We start from the raw sequence: 5,874 nt of genomic DNA on the forward strand, positions 1-5,874 counted from the left end.
GCACGTCCGGGGCAAGTCCTGGCACGTCCTGGTGCGTCCCGGGCAAGTCCTGGCACGTCCAGACCTGCCACGGGCAAGTCCAGGCGCGTCCCGGCACGTCCTGGCACGTCCAGACCTGCCACGGGCAAGTCCTGGCACGTCCAGACCTGCCACGGGCAAGTCCTGGCGGTGCAAAAAGAGTCCTACCCGTACCAAAATGAAATCTACTCGTTACATTTGTGATTTCTTGGTTTTATTAACTCAAACTCATCCCCCTTGACATGTTTGGGGGTCCGGCTGCCGGAGCCGCCGCCCGTGGCGGCCCGTGGAGGCCGCACTCTTCGGAGCAATCAAAAAATCCTAGAAAATTCTGTGGGTGTCCAAAAATTATGAAACTTGGCAGAGTTCATCCTCATATCATGCCTAAGAAGCCTGCAAAAAATCGCGCGAATCGGAGGTCTCTAGGTCCCTCAAAAGGGGCGTTGTCGTTTGAGCGAAAAGTATGTCTGTTCGTGCCAGAGTGGAAAAAGCCCATATTGCTCTTTAGGGGGGGGCACCCAGCCCCGGGGGGGGTCCCACCCTACTTTTTTGTGGACCCTCAAGAACCACGCGCGCGCGCTCAGCGCTCAGCGCTTAAGCGCTTTAGCGCGTTGCGCGATGCGCGTTTAAATATATAATGGAGGTCCGGGCAAAGCTTGGGCAAAACCCCGGGCAAGCGTGTGGCAAATGTTGGCATGGTCCGGGCAAGCGCGTGGCATGGTCCGGGCGAGCATGTGGCAAGGTCCGGGGGAGCTCGGGCTCAGCCTCGGGCAAGCGTTGGCAAGGTCCGGGCAACGCCCGCGGCCTGTGTTGGGAAGGTCGTCGTAACTGTTGGCAAGCCCCGGGCAATGCCCGCGGCCAGTGTTGGCAAGGTCCGGGAAAGAGTTGGAAGGTCCGGGCAAAGCCCGTGGCCAGTGTTGGCATGGGGTCGAAGGTCTGGGAAAGCTAGGGGATAACCCCGGGCAAGCGTTTGGCAAGGTCCGGGCAAAGCCCGTGGCCGGTGTTGGAAAGGTACGGGCAAGGGTTGGAAGGTCCGGGAGAGCTCGGGCCAAACCCCGGGCTAGCGCTGGCAAAGGTCCGGGAGAGAGTTGGAAGGTCCGGGCAAAGCCCGTGGCCTGTGTTGGGAAGGTCGTCGCAATTGTTGGCAAGCCCCGGGCGACGGCCGCGGCCAGTGTTGTCATGGTCCGGGCGAGCGTGTGGCAAGGTCCGGGCAAAGCCCGTGGCCGGTGTTGGCATGGTACGGGCATGGGGTGGAAGGTCTGGGAAAGCTAGGGGATAACCCCGGGCAAGCGTTGGCAAGGTCCGGGCAAAGCCCGTGGCCGGTGTTGGCAAGGTACGGGCAAGGGTTGTAAGGTCCGGGAGAGCTGGGGCCAAACCCCGGGCTGGCGCTGGCAAGGTCCGGGCAAAGCCCGTGGCCTGTGTTGGGAAGGTCGTCGCAATTGTTGGCAAGCCCGGGCGACGGCCGCGGCCAGTTTTGGCATGGTCCGGGCGAGCGTGTGGCAAGGTCCGGGCAAAGCCCGTGGCCGGTGCTGGCATGGTACGGGCATGGGGTGGAAGGTCTGGGAAAGCTAGGGGATAACCCCGGGCAAGCGTTGGCAAGGTACGGGCAAGGGTTGGAAGGTCCGGGAGAGCTCGGGCAAACCCCGGGCTAGCGTTGGCAAGGCCCGGGCAAAGCCCGTGGCCTGTGTTGTCAAGGTCATCGCAACTGTTGGCAAGGCACGGGAAAAGCTCGGGCAAAACCTCGAGCAAGCGTGTGGCAAATGCTGGCATGGCCCGGCCAAGGAGGTGCAAGGTCCGGCACGTCCAAGGCAAGTGCGGGCACGTCCGGACCTGCCACGGGCAAGTCCGGGCACGTCCTGGTACGTCCGGCCCCGCCACGGGCAAGTCCCGGCACGTCCAGGGCAAGTCCAGGCACGTCCTGGTGCGTCCGTGGCAGGTCCAGGCACGTCCCGGCACGTCCAGGGCAAGTCCCGGCACGTCCGGGGCAAGTCCTGGCACGGCCTGGTGCGTCCGGACCTGCCACGGGCAAGTCCTGGCACGTCCGGGGCAAGTCCTGGCACGTCCTGGTGCGTCCCGGGCAAGTCCTGGCACGTCCAGACCTGCCACGGGCAAGTCCAGGCGCGTCCCGGCACGTCCTGGCACGTCCAGACCTGCCACGGGCAAGTCCTGGCACGTCCAGACCTGCCACGGGCAAGTCCTGGCGGTGCAAAAAGAGTCCTACCCGTACCAAAATGAAATCTACTCGTTACATTTGTGATTTCTTGGTTTTATTAACTCAAACTCATCCCCCTTGACATGTTTGGGGGTCCGGCTGCCGGAGCCGCCGCCCGTGGCGGCCCGTGGAGGCCGCACTCTTCGGAGCAATCAAAAAATCCTAGAAAATTCTGTGGGTGTCCAAAAATTATGAAACTTGGCAGAGTTCATCCTCATATCATGCCTAAGAAGCCTGCAAAAAATCGCGCGAATCGGAGGTCTCTAGGTCCCTCAAAAGGGGCGTTGTCGTTTGAGCGAAAAGTATGTCTGTTCGTGCCAGAGTGGAAAAAGCCCATATTGCTCTTTAGGGGGGGGCACCCAGCCCCGGGGGGGGTCCCACCCTACTTTTTTGTGGACCCTCAAGAACCACGCGCGCGCGCTCAGCGCTCAGCGCTTAAGCGCTTTAGCGCGTTGCGCGATGCGCGTTTAAATATATAATGGAGGTCCGGGCAAAGCTTGGGCAAAACCCCGGGCAAGCGTGTGGCAAATGTTGGCATGGTCCGGGCAAGCGCGTGGCATGGTCCGGGCGAGCATGTGGCAAGGTCCGGGGGAGCTCGGGCTCAGCCTCGGGCAAGCGTTGGCAAGGTCCGGGCAACGCCCGCGGCCTGTGTTGGGAAGGTCGTCGTAACTGTTGGCAAGCCCCGGGCAATGCCCGCGGCCAGTGTTGGCAAGGTCCGGGAAAGAGTTGGAAGGTCCGGGCAAAGCCCGTGGCCAGTGTTGGCATGGGGTCGAAGGTCTGGGAAAGCTAGGGGATAACCCCGGGCAAGCGTTTGGCAAGGTCCGGGCAAAGCCCGTGGCCGGTGTTGGAAAGGTACGGGCAAGGGTTGGAAGGTCCGGGAGAGCTCGGGCCAAACCCCGGGCTAGCGCTGGCAAAGGTCCGGGAGAGAGTTGGAAGGTCCGGGCAAAGCCCGTGGCCTGTGTTGGGAAGGTCGTCGCAATTGTTGGCAAGCCCCGGGCGACGGCCGCGGCCAGTGTTGTCATGGTCCGGGCGAGCGTGTGGCAAGGTCCGGGCAAAGCCCGTGGCCGGTGTTGGCATGGTACGGGCATGGGGTGGAAGGTCTGGGAAAGCTAGGGGATAACCCCGGGCAAGCGTTGGCAAGGTCCGGGCAAAGCCCGTGGCCGGTGTTGGCAAGGTACGGGCAAGGGTTGTAAGGTCCGGGAGAGCTGGGGCCAAACCCCGGGCTGGCGCTGGCAAGGTCCGGGCAAAGCCCGTGGCCTGTGTTGGGAAGGTCGTCGCAATTGTTGGCAAGCCCGGGCGACGGCCGCGGCCAGTTTTGGCATGGTCCGGGCGAAAGGTCCCAAAGCCCGTGGCCGGTGCTGGCATGGTACGGGCATGGGGTGGAAGGTCTGGGAAAGCTAGGGGATAACCCCGGGCAAGCGTTGGCAAGGTACGGGCAAGGGTTGGAAGGTCCGGGAGAGCTCGGGCAAACCCCGGGCTAGCGTTGGCAAGGCCCGGGCAAAGCCCGTGGCCTGTGTTGTCAAGGTCATCGCAACTGTTGGCAAGGCACGGGAAAAGCTCGGGCAAAACCTCGAGCAAGCGTGTGGCAAATGCTGGCATGGCCCGGCCAAGGAGGTGCAAGGTCCGGCACGTCCAAGGCAAGTGCGGGCACGTCCGGACCTGCCACGGGCAAGTCCGGGCACGTCCTGGTACGTCCGGCCCCGCCACGGGCAAGTCCCGGCACGTCCAGGGCAAGTCCAGGCACGTCCTGGTGCGTCCGTGGCAGGTCCAGGCACGTCCCGGCACGTCCAGGGCAAGTCCCGGCACGTCCGGGGCAAGTCCTGGCACGGCCTGGTGCGTCCGGACCTGCCACGGGCAAGTCCTGGCACGTCCGGGGCAAGTCCTGGCACGTCCTGGTGCGTCCCGGGCAAGTCCTGGCACGTCCAGACCTGCCACGGGCAAGTCCAGGCGCGTCCCGGCACGTCCTGGCACGTCCAGACCTGCCACGGGCAAGTCCTGGCACGTCCAGACCTGCCACGGGCAAGTCCTGGCGGTGCAAAAAGAGTCCTACCCGTACCAAAATGAAATCTACTCGTTACATTTGTGATTTCTTGGTTTTATTAACTCAAACTCATCCCCCTTGACATGTTTGGGGGTCCGGCTGCCGGAGCCGCCGCCCGTGGCGGCCCGTGGAGGCCGCACTCTTCGGAGCAATCAAAAAATCCTAGAAAATTCTGTGGGTGTCCAAAAATTATGAAACTTGGCAGAGTTCATCCTCATATCATGCCTAAGAAGCCTGCAAAAAATCGCGCGAATCGGAGGTCTCTAGGTCCCTCAAAAGGGGCGTTGTCGTTTGAGCGAAAAGTATGTCTGTTCGTGCCAGAGTGGAAAAAGCCCATATTGCTCTTTAGGGGGGGGCACCCAGCCCCGGGGGGGGTCCACCCTACTTTTTGTGGACCCTCAAGAACCGCGCGCGCGCGCTCAGCGTCAGCGCTTAAGCGCTTTAGCGCGTTGCGCGATGCGCGTTTAAATATATAATGGGAGGTCCGGGCAAAGCTTGGGAAAACCCCGGGCAAGCGTTGTTTGGCAAATGTTTGGCATGGTCCGGGCAAGCGCGGGCATGGTCCGGGCGAGCATGTGGCAAGGTCCGGGGGAGCTCGGGCTCAGCCTCGGGCAAGCGTTGGCAAGGTCCGGCAACGCCCCGGCCTGTGTGGGAAGGTCGTCGTAACTGTTGGCAAGCCCCGGGCAATGCCCGCGGCCAGTGTGGCAAGGTCCGGGAAGGAAAGAGTTGGAAGGTCCGGGCAAAGCCCGTGGCCAGTGTTGGCATGGGGTCGAGGTCTGGGAAAGCAGGGGATAACCCCGGGCAAGCGTTTGGCAAGGTCCCGGGCAAGCCCGTGCCCGGGCCGGCGAAAGGCGGGTGTTGGAAAGGTACGGGCAAGGTTGGAAGGTCCGGGAGAGCTCGGGCCACACCCCGGGCTAGCGCTGGCAAAGGTCCGGGAGAGAGTTGGAAGGTCCGGGCAAAGCCCGTGGCCTGTGTTGGGAAGGTCGTCGCAATTGTTGGCAAGCCCCGGGCGACGGCCGCGGCCAGTGTTGTCATGGTCCGGGCGAGCGTGTGGCAAGGTCCGGCAAAGCCCGTGGCCGGTGTTGGCATGGTACGGGCATGGGGTGGAAGGTCTGGGAAAGCTAGGGGATAACCCCGGGCAAGCGTTGGCAAGGTCCGGGCAAAGCCCGTGGCGGTGTTGGCAAGGAGGCAAGGGTTGTAAGGTCCGGGAGAGCTGGGGCCAAACCCCGGGCTGGCGCTGCAAGGTCCGGGCAAAGCCCGTGGCCTGTGTTGGGAAGGTCGTCGCAATTGTTGGCAAGCCCGGGCGACGGCCGCGGCCAGTTTTGGCATGGTCCGGGCGAGCGTGTGGCAAGGTCCGGGCAAAGCCCGTGGGCCGGTGCTGGCATGGTACGGGCATGGGGTGGAAGGTCTGGGAAAGCTAGGGGATAACCCCGGCAAGCGTTGCAGGTACGGGCAAGGGTTGAGGTCCGGGAGAGCTCGGGCAAACCCGGGCTAGCGTTGGCAAGGCCCGGGCAAAGCCGTGGCCGTGTTGTCAAGGTCATCGCAACTGTTGGCAAGGCACGGGAAAAGCTCGGGCAAAACCTCGAGCAAGCGTGTGGCAAAT

This window comes from Prosopis cineraria, unplaced genomic scaffold (genome assembly GCF_029017545.1).
Source record: "Prosopis cineraria cultivar Desert tree isolate PC_DT_omini unplaced genomic scaffold, ASM2901754v1 PC329, whole genome shotgun sequence".
In the NCBI taxonomy this organism is placed as follows: domain Eukaryota; kingdom Viridiplantae; phylum Streptophyta; class Magnoliopsida; order Fabales; family Fabaceae; genus Prosopis; species Prosopis cineraria.